The sequence below is a fragment of the Arvicanthis niloticus genome, chromosome 26, assembly GCF_011762505.2.
Source record: "Arvicanthis niloticus isolate mArvNil1 chromosome 26, mArvNil1.pat.X, whole genome shotgun sequence".
Taxonomy (NCBI): domain Eukaryota; kingdom Metazoa; phylum Chordata; class Mammalia; order Rodentia; family Muridae; genus Arvicanthis; species Arvicanthis niloticus.
In genome coordinates, this window is record NC_133434.1 from 35590374 (window position 1) to 35605571 (window position 15198).

Genomic DNA, 15198 nt, shown 5'->3' on the forward strand with positions numbered 1-15198 from the left:
ATACATACATACCCATACATACATGCATACATATGCATAAATAATATTTTTTAAAGCTACCAAAACACACAAGAACCTCACCGCACTCCATAAAGCCTTGCAGTGTCCTTTATTCTTCCCACAGGCCCCCTCCCTCTCTCCTAAAATGCACACTCTCTCGGGTGAGTTCCTCCTCAGCCCAGCGGCATCCTCAGATCCCACCCCTCCCCAAGAGATCCCTCCTTTGTGTGCTATGTGGCAGGCACTCTCTCACACTGCAGGTGGGAGGGGGAGTTGGCAAGATCTCTCTGGGAAGCAATTCTGTAACCTGACTCAAAAGCCTGAAAAATATTTGTCCCCTTTGTCCCAGTAATCCTACCTCAAAAAAAAAAAAATTTGTTTTTTTCCTAAGGAAATAATCAGAAATGCTGACAAGGGTAGATGTTTAGAGATGTTAATCTCACTGTTATTTTAACAGCAAAAACTGGAAACAATTTAAAGGCTCCACAGCAGGGGCTAACTTAAATAAATTGTACCAAAATGGAATGAAATATCGTGCAATCAGTAAAAATACCATTTTGGAAGAACGCTTAACTGGAAAGCTGCATAAGTGGCCTATCTGTAAGGTCTGGGCCGGTTTCTTTCCATATGAAATTAGCTAACACTCGTGGAATGTCTGCTCTTGCTGTTACATACGTTCTGAGTCCTCAGGACATTCCTGTCCTGTTCACACCATTCTACTCATTTTGTAGAGAAAGAACAGCGCCAACGTGTGTGGAGCAAGGAGGCATGCGGGAACATTTTCTTTACCCTCCTCTGTAGTCTCCCATTCTTTCTTCATCTTTTCTTTTGGGGTGAGGGCATTGAGACAGGGTTTCTCTGTATAGCACTGGCTGTCCTGAACTCACTGTGTAGACCAGGCTGGCTTCAAACTCACAGAGATCCACCTGCCTCTGTGTCTTGAGTGCTGGGATTAAAGGAGTGTGCCACCACTGCCCAGGTACCAATTCCTTCTTAAAAGCATTAAAATTATTTGTAAAAAAAAAAAAAAAAAAAAAAAATGTGTAGGGATGAGTGGTTGGCCCGTGAACCACGCTCATGAGTTGCCTCGTGGGGCCAGAAGAGGGCGTAGGAACTCTTGGAGCTGACGTTGTAAATTGTCCTGTGGGTGCTGGGAATCCAACCCAGGTCCTCTGCACTTAACTACAGAGCCATCTCTCCAGCCCCTGGTTCCCAATTCTTGAAGGTGTTGTATTTGTTTGTTTGTTTCATTTGAGTTTGGGGAGATTTTTGTTTGTTTGCTGTCTGTCTGTTTGTTGTTTCTCTGTGTAGCCCTGGCTGGCCTCAAATTCAGAGATCCACCCCCGCCCCATGCCTCCAAAGTGCTGGGATTATACAGATGTGCCACCATGCTTGGCTTTGCCGGTTGGCTTTAAGTTATTATTATTTGAGGTTTTATTTGTGAGTGTGTTTTTTTAGATTTTCATTTTTTCCTTTCCTGTTTTGTTATTTCTGTTTAGCGTTTGTTTTTTGTTTGTTCGTTTGGTTTGTTTTTTGTTTTGTCTTTGGGGGGTTTTTTGTTTTGTTTTGGGTTTTTGTTTGTTTGTTTGTTTTTTGTTTTTTGTTTTGCCAGCTGAAGTGAACGATTGCTTTCTGGTATAACAGATGTTAATGCTGAAGAATTTGAACCACAAACAGAAAATGAAACCTTTCTCCACAAGGTTAATCTAATTGCCAGAGCTGGCTCTAAAGTGTCTGGGTGTCTGGGGGACAGAGGCACTTTCAAATGCCACCCTCCTCCCAAGTCAATGAGCTCCCCAGCTGGAAGTCCTCTAAGAGAGGCTTTTGGTGTGGGGCTGATTGTTCTGAGGGGGCCCTTTCTCTTGCAGTGGCTGTTTGGTTGGTTGGTTGGTTTGGTTTGGTTCCCCCCCCCCACACACACACACACTCCCTAGTAGGAAACCATCTCTGATCCAAAGGGTTCCAGCCCTTGGGTTCCAGCCCAAGAACTGGGAGTTGGGCCGAAAACTCGTTTCTGTTCTGATCCACCGGTCAGGCATCAAAGGCTAACATCTTTCCTTCATGTTCCCTGGTCCACATCTTTCTGCCGACTGGTCCACATATACGACGCTAGTGGACCTCCCCACCCCAACCCCATCCTCCCCATTTCCCGCTGAATCCGGACCCTTCGAAGTCTGTTCCTCCTAGATAGGAGAGGCCAGAGAAGGGAGTTGTCATCGACCAGCGCTAGCAGCAGAGGCAGGAGGTTGGCCTTGGAAGGCTGTTCCCACCCACTCAATGGCCTCTGGAGAGCAGGGCTGGCGGTGTGCAGAGCAGCAGGAGGCACCTCGAGGGCGTCGCACCCAGGGCGAGCTCGCTTGCAGGCTGCCAATGCCAGCAGGAGAGGCGAGGGAACTCCTGCGCGGAGCCGTCGCCCTCTAGTGGCAGCTTGTGAAAAGTACAGCTGCTCTCTGGGCCCCACCTCCCCTCTCGTCCACCCCCTCAGAGCAGAACTGGAACTTGCTAGAAGGGGAAGCCAGACATAAGTGAACCAGGACTGGAACCTGGGACTCCAGGCACGTTCCCCATTCAACTGACATTTACAAGGACCTCTGGAAACTATAAGGAATAAACGTCACAGGCTTAAGAGTTGACTCAGGCTATTGCAATAAGGAGAACGGTTGTTAACGAGTAATGTCTAAAACAAAAGGGAAGAGGGCGGGAGTATTAGATAGGCGGGTAAAGAGAGTCACCATAGGAACAGGAAGGAAGGAAATGTGGAGATGGCCCTTTCTTGGAACATGCACATCAATGTGGTCGATTCCTTAGCTTTCTCCCGGAACCCAAATTTAACAGTGAGAGTGTTGTCTGCTCAGGCTGCCTTTGCCAGCAACTAACTCCATATTCTCATTTGTGAGAGGAAGGAGGAGGAGCTGGGGAGATGGCTCAGGGGTTAAGAGCACTTACTGCTCTTCCAGATGAACTGGAGTTCCATTCCCAGAACCCAGCTCACCACTACAGCCCCAGGGGATGGGCACTGTGTGCCCGCTCGTCCGCAGGTGCACGCAACACACACACACACACACACACACACACACACACACACACACACACACACACACACACCTACTTTAAAAAAAAATGTTAAAGGAGGAGAAAGGGATGGTCCCTCCTCCGGATACCCTCCCCAGTCCTTCAGCTATTACATCTTTAATAATCTTCCCCACTATTTTCCACAACACGCCTGGTTATGGCACGGCCCCTGTGACTGGTCCCACAGCTTTCCCCAGGGACTCTGAAGACCCTCTTAACAGTTGTGCTTTCAAGCCCAGCCCACCCAGCTCTCTCCAACTTCTGGCCCATGGTCCTGTCAGTGAGGAGAGCTGACCTTTCACGATCTCCTCACAGGGACTCCAAGTAAAACTGTTGTCTCTGGAAGTCCCAGAAGACAGTTTGGGGGTGTGGCAATGCATAAGATCCCACGTGGTGGTGCACATTTAGACTCTGAGATGGAAGGAGGATCGGGTCATCTTCAGCTACACAGTGAGGTGGAGGCCAGCCTAGGACACATGAAGCTGTTGCAAAAAAATATAAATGGGGGTAGGGGCTGGACGATGGCTTAGTGGCTAAGAGAACAAACTACTTTTGCAGAAGATCTGACTTCTGTTCTCAGCATCCACAAAGCACGGTTCACAACTGCCTGTAACTCCAGTTTCAGGGAGTCTAATGCTCTCTTCTGGCCTCCCAGGGCAACTGACTTACACATGCATACCCCACTCCATGATTAAAAATTAAAAATAAACCAGGCGGTCAGATCTCTGAGTTCAAGGCCAGCTTGATCCACAGAGTGAGTTCTAGGACTGCCAGGGCTACACAGGGAAACCTTGTCCTGAAAAAAACAAAAACCAGACAAAAAAAAAAATTTAATCTATTTTAAAAAGTGTCAGGAGCCCCATCAAGGTGGACGAGGAGGCTAAATCTGGGGAGCCAGACTAGCAATGGCATCTTCCCCCAGCCTTTCTACCTGCTCATGCTCCTAGCTTCAGCTGCACGAGGTGCTAACTAAAGAGGGAGGTCTGGATGGCAACCTAGGCAGTGCCCTTCACTCTACCGCCCACTGCACTGACTCTGGCCAGCAGAGCCCCTTGACCAGGCTTGATTTTATCATGGGCATTTTCCGTTAGTATATAAGACAATGGGGATCACTATGATGCTTCCATGCCTGTTTGTCACTACTTTACTTATGTCACCCCAATAGTTAAACTTTACTGTCCCCCACCCCCTCATGCTGGCCCCTGCCTCCCCGAGGCAGTTCCCTTCCTGCTTCTGTGCTAGATGTTCACTTTCAGAAATCTAGACTATTCCTGCGAGACAAAGCCTGCGGCAGCTCTCTTTCCAAGTCTGAGAGCACCAACATGGGAGCTGCAGGATTTGGCGTCCCTCAGCTGGATTTTAGTCTTGCTCTGGTCCCATTCACGAACACTCTGATTCTTCTCTTTAGGAAAAAGAATACCCACTCTGTGCCATTACATGTTGGAGGTATGTCGCTTGTTTTGAACTTTATGAGACTTTTTTAAAAAATTGTTTATTAGGGGTCTGTGTGTGTGTGTGCACGCGCGTGTGTGTGTGTGTGTGTGTGTGTGTGCGCCCACAAGCACTCATACATATCCATGCATATGTGAGGGGATCAGAGTATGTGGGGGACTGGCTCTCATCTTCCACCTTGTTTTAGGGACAGAATCTCACCTTATTTCTGCCACTGGGTTTCCAAGGACCAAACTCAGGTTGTCAAGGCTGTGTGGCAAGCACTTATTCACTGCCCTGTTCCCCCACCATCAGGTTTGAACTTTTTTTTTTTTTTTTTTGAAGATTTATTCCTTTTATTTATGTGAGTACACTGCTGCTATCTTCATACGCACCGGAAGAGGACATCAGACACCATTACAGATGGTTATGAGCCACCATGTGGTTGCTGGGAATTGAACTCAGAACCTCTGAAAGAGCAGTCAGTGCTCTTAACCACTGAGCCATGTCTCCAGCTTGAGGTTTGAACTGTTAAAGTATTAAAGTCAATTGATTTTAATTTTTATTTTGTATGTATGAGTGTTTTATTGCATGTATGTATTCAGACCACATGTATGCAATGTCCTTGGAGACCAGAAGGAAGAGGGCATCGGCTCCCTTGGAACTGCAGTTTTGGATAACCGTGACCAACATGAAGTCCTCTGCAAAAGCAAGAAGCACTCTTAACTGCTGAACCATCTCTGACTATCAGGACTTTTTAAGTTGGATGCACTTTCCATCGCAAGGCAGTCCTGAGCCTATAGGTACATAGTACAACCATCCCATTAATTTGGCAGTTTTAATTTGGCAGAAATACAATAAAGAAAAATATCAAAGCACACTTGTATGTCCTTTTCAGTCTTTTCTCCATGAATGTGGAACGCAGTTCTAACCTTGTTACATGTACATATTTGTGTCCCGCTGTCCAGTAGATCAGACCTTGACACACGATGACAAACAGTTCAAACAAGAGTGAGAGACTAGACTCACATGGATCAAAAATGTGTGGAGCTGGGGTGTGGCTCAGTCAGTAAAGTTACTGTCATGCAAGAATGAGGGCCTGAGTTTGGATCTCCCGGACCCACATAAAAAGCTGAAAATGATGGTTTACACTTAAAACCCTGTACAGGGTGGAGACAGGTGGAGACAGGTGGAGACAGGTGGAGACAGGTGGAGACAGGTGGAGACAGGTGGAGACAGGTGGAGACAGGTGGAGACAGGTGGAGACAGATGGAGACAGGTGGAGACAGGTGAATCCCTGAAGCTTGTTAGCCAGCTGAGTCAATGAATGGGCTTCAGGTTCAGTGAGCGACCCTGTGTTAGAAAATAAAAGTGGTGGCTGGAGAGACTGGAGAGTGGCTGAGCTATTAAGAGCACTTGCTGCTCTTACAGAGGGCCTGACTTATGGCATAGACATCAGGCAGCTCGCCACTGCCTGCAACTCCAAGCTCCGGGGAGATTTGATGATGCCTTTGGCTTCCGCAGGCTCCCGCACACACGTGTGCATGCTCACCCATAGACATAAACTCATACATATCATTCTAAAAGCATATCTTTAAAAATAAATAAGTAAGCTGGGCATGGTAGGCAGTGCAGGCCTTTAATCCTAGCACTCAGGAGGCAGAGGCAGGTGGATCTCTGTGAGCTCTAAGCTAGTTGGTCTAGGACAGCCAGGGCTACACTGAGAAACCGTGTCTCGAAAATAAGAAACAAAAGCAGAAGAAGGAGGAGGAAGAAGAGCAGGAGGAAGAGGAGGAGAATAAAAAATCCAGGATGTTTAAGGCTGGGAGGCAGCTGAGTGAGTAGTGAGCTTGCTGTTTGATCTCCAGCATCCATGGCCACGTAAGAACTCAGGCATCTCCCAGCGTGCAGGAGATGTAAACCGGAGGATGCCCGGGGTTTGCAGGGCAGCTCATCTAGCCAAGTCAGTTCAGTGAGAGCCTCTGCCTTAGATGAATAAAGTGGAGAGATGGCTCAGCAGTTAGCAAGTACTGCTCTCCAGAGGACCAGCGTTCAGTTCCCAGTGCCACAGCAATTCCAGCCCCAGGAGATTCAGGGCCCTCTGCTGGCTTCTGAGAGCACCTGCACATACCTACACAGACACACATTTATACACATGAATAAAATCTTTTTCAGAAGGAATTGGAGAGCAACAGAGGACATCCTCCTTCGGCCTCCACATACATAGACATAACACACAAACACATACACACACACACACACACGTGTTCACACACACTACTGCTCACACACAATGGAAAGTCTGAAGAGTTTACGGGCAGACAAAGAAGATGTAGGTCAACAGTGGATCTGATCAAAGCCTTGACGACTCTCTTTCAGAGCAAGTTTCTTCTGCAGAAAATGGCGGCTTATAGCCCAGATGTGCTGTAAGGCTAAGTGATCAACTGCATGAAAAACAACTGGCACGCCGGGCAGTGGTGGCGTACGCCTTTAATCCCAGCACTTGGGAGGCAGAGGCAGGTGGATTTCTGAGTTTGAGGCCAGCCTGGTCTACAGACTGAGTTCCAGGACAGCCAGGGCTACACGGAGAAACCCTCTCTCGTAAAACAAAAAAAAAAGAAAGAAAGAAAGAAAGAAAGAAAGAAAGAAAGAAAGAAAGAAAGAAAAACAGCTGGCACAACATGCAGTTGAGATGGCTTGTTTCTATTTTTAGCTCAGAAGTATACTGGTCTGACATAAAGACACCTATTCATCTTAACATCTTATACCACTTGAGTTATGCTGCTGGGACAAAGTCAGGTAAAGCCCATGGCTCTTTCCAGGAGGGGATCCCAGGGCCTCTCACCCCCTGCCCAGTGAAGCCATGTTCCATGTCATCAAAGCCCAGAAGACCTTGTGGTGTAAGTGTACATGAAGTTCAGTTTTTATTTAAGAGTCTAATTTCTGGACATTTATTTGGGATTACAGCATCAGCTTAAGTGACTTGCAAACACTGTAAGTTGAAGCTTCTCCTTCACTCGGCTGCTAAAGTTTAATTCACTCTAATTATTTCATATGGTATCGACTATAATAGTTTCATAATTTCTAGTATATTAAGCACTTAATATGTTGTGTCATTTGAAATCACATATTAAATTCAGCAAAGTACATTTTAATGAGAGTTAAGTGGTGTGAAAATATTAACACAGTGTGATGGTTCATCTTGGCACTCTCATTTTCTGGTTTTTTGAGTCTTTCCTGATGGGGGCAAGTGCCTCAGTCACCAGGTAAAGGGAGTGCCAGCTACTACTGTTCCCTGGGAGAGGGTCCAGACCTCTCTGGAGTTCCCAGGGCCCGTATTCATCTGTTCCCCAAGTCCCCAGACTTGGACAGCAAGGGCAGGCAATGTGTCTTCCATCCTAGAAGAGAAGTCAGCAGCTTGGCACCTGGAAATGGCTTGCTTCCGGGTGATCCAGAGTCAGCGGAGAGGCTGCTGGCTCTCAGATGCTGCAGCTTCCCCCGTGTACCACAGCCACTGTCAGCATGGCCCGGTAGGTGAGTGACGTCAAAGGCTAGGGTGCCAAGGTTTGGAGGAGTGCCCGGTGTTTCTTCAGGCCCTTGCAAAACTACACAAGCAGTTTGACTCAGGTAAACACGCTAGCAGATCCGCCCTTAGACTCAGGCCCCTCCTCCTCCTAGCAGATCCGCCCTTAGACTCAGGCCCCTCCTCCTCCTAGCAGATCCGCCCTTAGACTCAGGCTCCTCCTCTCTCTTTTTTTAAACATTTATTATCATTGTGCATATTTCATGGAGGCTTGTGCATGTGCTGTAGCACACATGTGGAGGTCAGAGGGCAATTCTGTGGACCTTCCACCATGTGGTTTCCAGGGTTCAAACCTGGGCTGGCAGTCTCCGGTGGCAAGCTGGGAAATCTCAACAATTCCCTCCCACACCCCTTCTTCCTGACTTTTGACTCTTGTTTAACTGAGGATGATCTACACACTAAATAATTAAAATTTAATAAGAATGCTAGATTTGGTGGTGCGTGGCTTTAATCCCAGCCCTCAGGAAGCAGAGGTAGGAGGAGCTCTGTGAGTTGGAGGCCTACCTTGTCTACAGAGTGAACTCCAGAACAGACAGGGCTATGTAGAAAGACCCTGTCTCAAAATAAATCGTCATCACCATCATCACCATCATCACCATCATCACCATCACCACCACCATCATCATCAACCCTGGTCTGCACTCTCTCACTCAGGTGGTGGGAGGCTCCACTCTCTCCAGGACCAAGCGACCAAACCTTGTCTTTTAGGGTTCTACAGCCCAAGACACTCAGGGAAGATATTCAGGTCACCTGAGGTCTGCATTGTGGAAAGAAGCCAATGACTCTGAAGGTTACAGGAGCTCTGTTGGTGCTGTAACTTCAGGATAGCTGGCCAAAGCCACCCCCCCCCCCAATAGCACCCACTCTTCTGCTTTAGTGTCTAAGTCCTTGGGGGATTGGGACTTCCTGTGAAGTCATGATGCCTTGGTTCTCTCTCCCCGTAAGGGGTTCCATCATGTGATCTCGTCTCCTCCAGCCTCATACCTCATCCATCCTATCTCCTCCATTGATGCACTATCTTAGTCTGTTCTCTGATGCTATAACAAAACACCCAAGGCTGGAAATCTGTACAGACAAAGAGGTTTACACAGCTTACAGTTTCGGAGGGCTAAGGTCTGTGACTGTGTAGCTGCATATGCTTGGTCTTTGCTGAGGGTGTTTGGTTATACCACTACATAGAGGACTGCTTTTGGCAGCCTTTAGCAAGCCTGGAGGCTGCAGCGAAAAATCACATGGTGAGGGCTGGAGAGATGGCTCAGAGGCTAAGAGCACTGACTGCTCTTCCAGAGGTTCTATTCCCAGCAACCACATGGTGGCTCACAACCATCTGTAATGAGATCTGATGCCCTCTTCCGGTGTGTCTGAAGATAGCAGCAGTGTACTCACATAAATAAAAGGAATAAATAAATCTTCACGAGTGGTGCCCTGTGACCTAATTTCCTTCCACTTGGCCCCACCTCTGCTTTAGGCACTAATCACTACAGACGGGTCCACCTCCATGTGGGGCCTTGGGGGCTGAGGGAAGCACTGTCCTCCTCGGCGAGCCTGGGAACTAGGTCTACAATAGCTGCTACAGATGCTTTTGCAGCGGGCACACCTCAGGGATAACCAGCATGTTTGTACCTTTATAAACAGAATACAAAACTAATATTAGGATTCAAAATTCTATCACCTTTTATTTTGTGTGTGTGTGTGGTTGGGTATGTGCCATGCCACATGTGTCTGGAGGTCAGAGGACAACTTGAGAGTGAGTCGGTTCTCTCTCCCCATTATGTGGGTCCCAGAGACCAAACTCAGGTCATCAGACATAGCCTGATTTTCCACTGAGCCGCCTTGGAATTTTTATATCTTGGTAATTATATTCTCTCAGGAAAACCGTAGCACACCAAGGATAAACAAGACGTTAGCAGTTAACTGTCCTCTGCAGGCTGCTTCTTACAAGCTAAAACAGGACCAGAGCCAGAGAGAGTGGAACCTGATCCCTGATTCCTCTGCTTCACAACCGCCAGACAAGAAAAAAACAGACACCAAAACCGAACGGACCACCTCTGGCTTCAAATAGTCAAGAACGGTGAACAAGAACCAGGTCGGTCTCCTGCCGGCTTACACAGTGAGGCAGTTATGAACCCGCCGGCTGTACCTGTCACCGTGACACGTGTGAGCAGCCACTGTGTCGAAAAGACTCCCCTTCTAAATCCGTGAAGAACAAACGTGGATGCTGATTGAAGTTTAGCACCGTCTCCCATCAACGCTATTACCGGTTGGTTATTTGCAATTCCCTTTTGTAAATCCGAGGGAAACTTCATTGCCCAAATCAGCTCTTTTCACTCGATAAAGGCCATTATTAGCATTCTGAGTTTTGCAGTTGCTGGCTGCGTAGTTAGAGAGAGGTCACGTGAGAAGCTGGGCTGCTTGCACCTGATTTCCATCTTACTGAAAACAGGTAGGAGTGGGGTGGGGAACTCACCTCCCAAAGCCAGGCCTGGCGCTTCGCTGCCTAGGCTCGTGGCCTCCCTTGGGGTACCGACTCTGGTGATTGGAACTGACCTGAGTGGCTTTCGCCTGGGAGTCTCTGTCCCTGTCCTCTCAGGGCTGCCTGTGTATCAAGTCACTGTTCAAAGGTGGCTCAGTGACCCTCCTGCAGAGTCTCTTCGTCGTGTGTGTGTGTGTGTGTGTGTGTGTGTGTGTGTGTGTGTCCCTGCTCACTGTCTCTTCTTAGAGTTGGGGACGACACATCAACGCTCTGGGTTTGTCAGAGCAAAGAGGACGGGAGGAAGAGCAGTTCGAATTTGGGGGTAAAGCCTAACCCGCAAAGGAGAGGAAGGCTGCTCTGTCTTCAGAGTCCTACTGTGCAGGAGAAAAGACCCGGCCTCTGAACCAGGTTTGCACGCAGGCCCACTTGGTTTATCCTGCTGCGTTGTTTCTAACCAGCCGGGGGAAACTGAGGCCAAAATGGCCCACACACCCTCTACACCCAGAGCAGGACACTGCGGCGCCGGATCACGGGTGGAGAGCCTCGGAAGCCCGGCCGGCTCGATGGGCGGCTCGCAAACTGTGCCCCATCCTCGGCACCTGGTCCCTGGGATACACCGGCGCCTCGCGCGGCTGGGAGATGCCAGCGCGATCCCGCTTCCGTCGGGCGCGCGCACAGCCGGGGTATCATCACGTGGCCGACTGTGGCTTCGGAGCTGCGCACAGCTCAGTCCGGAACAGGTCTGTTTCCCATCGTCCCCTTATTTGCATATACAATGTAGAAAAGAGGTTTCGGATATAACTGAATTCACTCTGGGTCTAAACGAAAAATTTAGAGCATACAGCATAAAACCGAGAAGGTACTAGTTTAAAGAATTATTGAATTTGAAAAGTGTTTTTAAAAAAAAAAAAAAAAAAAACTCACCATAAGTCTAAAAGTTTGTATAATTTTGCCCTTATATACTTCCTGAGAAGCCCAGGGGTTCGTGCTCGCTTCGGCAGCACATATACTAAAATTGGAACGATACAGAGAAGATTAGCATGGCCCCTGCGCAAGGATGACACGCAAATTCGTGAAGCGTTCCATATTTTTCCTACTTCAAAAAAAATTTTTTTTTTCATGACGTCCACAAACAGTCCCAACGCTTTCCGTGTTTTACCTTTTGCTTGACTCAATCGAGCCACAGTACTCAAGGAAGGAAGGTGAAGGGTGACGTAGGCAGACCCATCGCTTTGCCCTGTGCCTTCTCCATGGGCCTCAATGGCAGCTTGTGATTTAGTTTAATTTTTTTGGTCTCACACATCCCACCATGACCTCTAATTTGCTATACAACCTCAAACTTAAAGATCCTCCTGCCTCTGCCTCCCCGTTGCTGGGATTACAGGCGTGTGCTACCACTCCTGGCTCCAGCTCATCTCTCCCCTCCTCAACAGCCTATTTTCTTCACCTTACCCCTAAGGAACGGTTTCGACAAACCGGCTCACTTCGGGTCCCAAACCGCGATGAGGTCGAGTCACCTGGGCGAGCCTGGCGAGCCTTGGAAACTCGGTCTGATACTTTGAAGAGGCACTGACTGTGGAAGCAGAATTTCCTGGTTGCACATTAATCAATTGCCAAATAACCAGTAAATAAATAATACATCAACCCTAACCATCAAGATGAAGAAGAAAGGACCACCCCTCAAGTTCAACTTTTCTGTGCTGATTTACCCAATGCTTTCTGACATACCAATTTCTTCCTCAAAGAAAAAGGGGCCATGTGCGTCCCTGGTTCCTGAGCCCGCGCGTGGGCTCTGCAGCCCCTGGGACGCCGGCGGCTCCTGGGCTCGCCCCCAGCGACACCTGTGATCAGACCGGAAGACCCGGAAGACCCGGCAGACTGGATGGACCCTACATGCCGCTGCTGGAGGTGACATGACCCTTTCCTGATCACAATGGCGAATCAAGATCTGTGGGACTCCCTGCACCTCGGCTCTCGGTCTCTTACGTTGGAATGGAATGGTATTAGGAACTCAACAGATCCAAGGAAAATCATTCTTAAGGACATGACCTAGCATTCTGTTGGGGTGTGCAATCCTTAGGAGGGGGTCGGGAATCTAAAGCTCTGGCTGTCTTTTCTGTCTCTGTTCTAATTTGCTCAAAAAACTTGGGCCAATCTCTCGCCCCCTTCATTGGCCACCTGTAGCCAACCAACGTTGGCATCTTACGATATCTTTCCAACATGGTTTTTATGGTTTCAAGCGTCTTCAGAAAGTTCAGGCCAGGCTGGAGCGAGCACTGCGTCGTCTCCCTTCCTGGGCCCTAGATGAGTGGAGGCCCACAGACTGGAAAATGCCCTGCAGAGGGGTGTGTCCTTTTCTATCACACACAGATGTGCTACCTCTTATTCGCCCAGACTGTCCTCCAGGCTTTACCTGTAGTAGCTTATCCCTGAATGAAGTCGTGTTATAGACAGAAACAGAGTTCCAACGATGGGCCCCCTACCACACAAGGAGAGGCAGAGAACACAGTTACAGGGTTCATGCTCTTAGCACACCACTGTGGTCTCTGGGTGTGGCCTCTGGTTGGGGAGGAGCAGGTGAGGCTGTTTAGAAAGACCGGAAGCGAGGAGGGGGTCATGCTTCCTGGATTCTGGGTGGGAGCTGCATATCTGCAGAGGATTAAGGTCGTACTGGATGGCAGGGTAGCTGGGACTGTGTGGACCATGGACTTTGAGACACAGTTGGGACAGGAGGAAGGTTTTTCTTTCCTACGGTTGATGATCAACTACTTGACACCCTACCCAAACACTAATTCTATTGATGAAGGATCTTCTTTGGGAGCAGCCAGCTCGAGCTTAATTAGCCTCATGTAAATGAGTGTAATTGTGTCTCAGTGGCTGTTGTCCTGAAGCACCTAGGGATTCCTTCCCTCAAACATTTGTCCAGCACCTAAATGAACTATCCTTTCAGGTGGACACTCCACGTGGGCACTGTGTACCATTTGGAGGAAAACTCAGGGGTAACCTTAGTTGTGGAGGTACTTGAGGTCCCCTGGGAAGCCGACTTACATACAGCCAAAGATAACAAGGTGGTAAATAAATGGGCCACTGGGCTCAGGAACCAAGAGCCCTGAGAACACAGAAGTTAGCTGTGTCAGGTAGGCGGGGAACCCCTTGGCAGAGGACACAGAGGTGGGAAGCAATTTACTGGTGTCTCAAGGACATAAACTATGTCTCTAGTCAATCTCTCATGAAGGGTTTGTGGAGAGTGGCAATCTGTCCCACACTGCTCCCAAAGGAGATGGAGTTCCTCTGGAGAAAGCCCCCTACCTCCAGACCTGTATTTTAGAGCCTGAGTCTTGTGGGGGACGCAGGGAAACAGGTTGTCAAACCAAACACCCAGAGAAAACCTCCTTTGAGACATCCTGTGCTCACAGTCCCCCTTAATTCAGCAAACCCACTTTCTCTGCTAGAGCGAAGGTGTCTGGGCCTCTCGAGCTCGCTGTAATGCCTAAAGTTCGTCGCAAGGTGGCAACATTGTGGCGAGAAATAGACATTAAAAATCCTGGGTGTTTTTTTAAAGCATATTTTCTCTATTAATGTTTCATTTAACTTAATTAGAATCTGGTAAGCTAATTAAAGTAGCTACGAGCCCCGCAATCAGCAATAATTCGTATAATTATTGATAATTACATCCATACCAATCGTTTGGTTATTAACATTTTGGGGGGAGAAACAAGCCATTTGCAAGTGATGCAGAGCCCAGGAGGGTTTCTGTGTTTTGTAGTTTGTTTTATTTTTTGCGCGATGGAACTTTCTAGGTCGTATCCACCAACACCTCCAGCTCGCAGAGGCTCCCTACCATCTGAGGCTCTCCTTCTGATCAGCCCCAGGTTCCTGTACACTTTTCTCTACGTTGGGGGAGTTTGGAGAAAAAGGCTAGAATTGAATGTTCACCAGTCTCAGTTGGTGTTGAGCTACGGACTTTCCGGCTTAGGTGGCAACTGTCCTGCCCATTTTACCTAAAAGGATTGTAATGCTTCCGATGCTACAATTAGACCCCGGGAGACTCGAATGCAATCTGCAAGTCTCTAGGGTGCCCTAGAGACTTGCATGTCACTTCTCACAAGTGGATCTCACTTTTGTGGTGGGTGCAGCCCAGAAGTGAGAGAGGTAACCATGCCCTTTTCACTTCACCCCTACATAAATGATTGATTCTCAGCCCCTGGGGATCCCAGAAAGAGGATAGCAAGAGGGAAACCCACAGTTTGCCTGGTGGCCCCCACCACCCTCATTTCCACACCAATCTTGTCCTCTCAGTATCCGAGGCTTGAAGGGTCTCAGGGATAGCTCAGGGTCTTGTCTTGGGTCTCACCCACGCAAGGACTCAGCATCTGCTTCTCCTCCCCATCGCCCAGACTGTGTGTCCCAGCTCGCCTGCATCACAAAAGGCCTCCAGTGAAATTTCAGGCCTGAAACTCTCCAGAGAACTGCGGGACCCGACTTTGCATCCAGGGTCCCCTAGAGAGTGATCGGAGAGAGCCTGGGGTGCTAGTCTGAGAGCGGGGTTTTGGAGGCGACGGTCCTGGCGGGCGGCCTGCAGATGGGCTTTCTTCTTGGAGTGTTTCCCTGAGCCTCGGGGCATAGACAGACGAATGTC

At 48.6% G+C, this 15198-nt stretch overlaps 1 long non-coding RNA gene and 1 other non-coding gene across 3 annotated transcripts; both read left to right on the top strand.

Moving 5' to 3' along the window:
* The first annotated feature begins 10062 nt into the window (after positions 1-10062).
* On the top strand, positions 10063-14198 carry LOC143439390 (uncharacterized). 2 transcript variants are annotated; one of them, XR_013107654.1, is made up of 4 exons: positions 10063-10529; positions 10806-10967; positions 11065-11299; positions 12019-14198. It is a non-coding gene; the product is annotated as an uncharacterized LOC143439390 (long non-coding RNA). The 2 variants fall into 2 exon arrangements; XR_013107653.1 differs by having other exon boundaries at positions 10063-10967.
* On the top strand, positions 11545-11651 carry LOC143439471 (U6 spliceosomal RNA). The gene has a single exon (XR_013107694.1). It is a non-coding gene; the product is annotated as a U6 spliceosomal RNA (small nuclear RNA).
* Positions 14199-15198: the final 1000 nt, after the last annotated feature.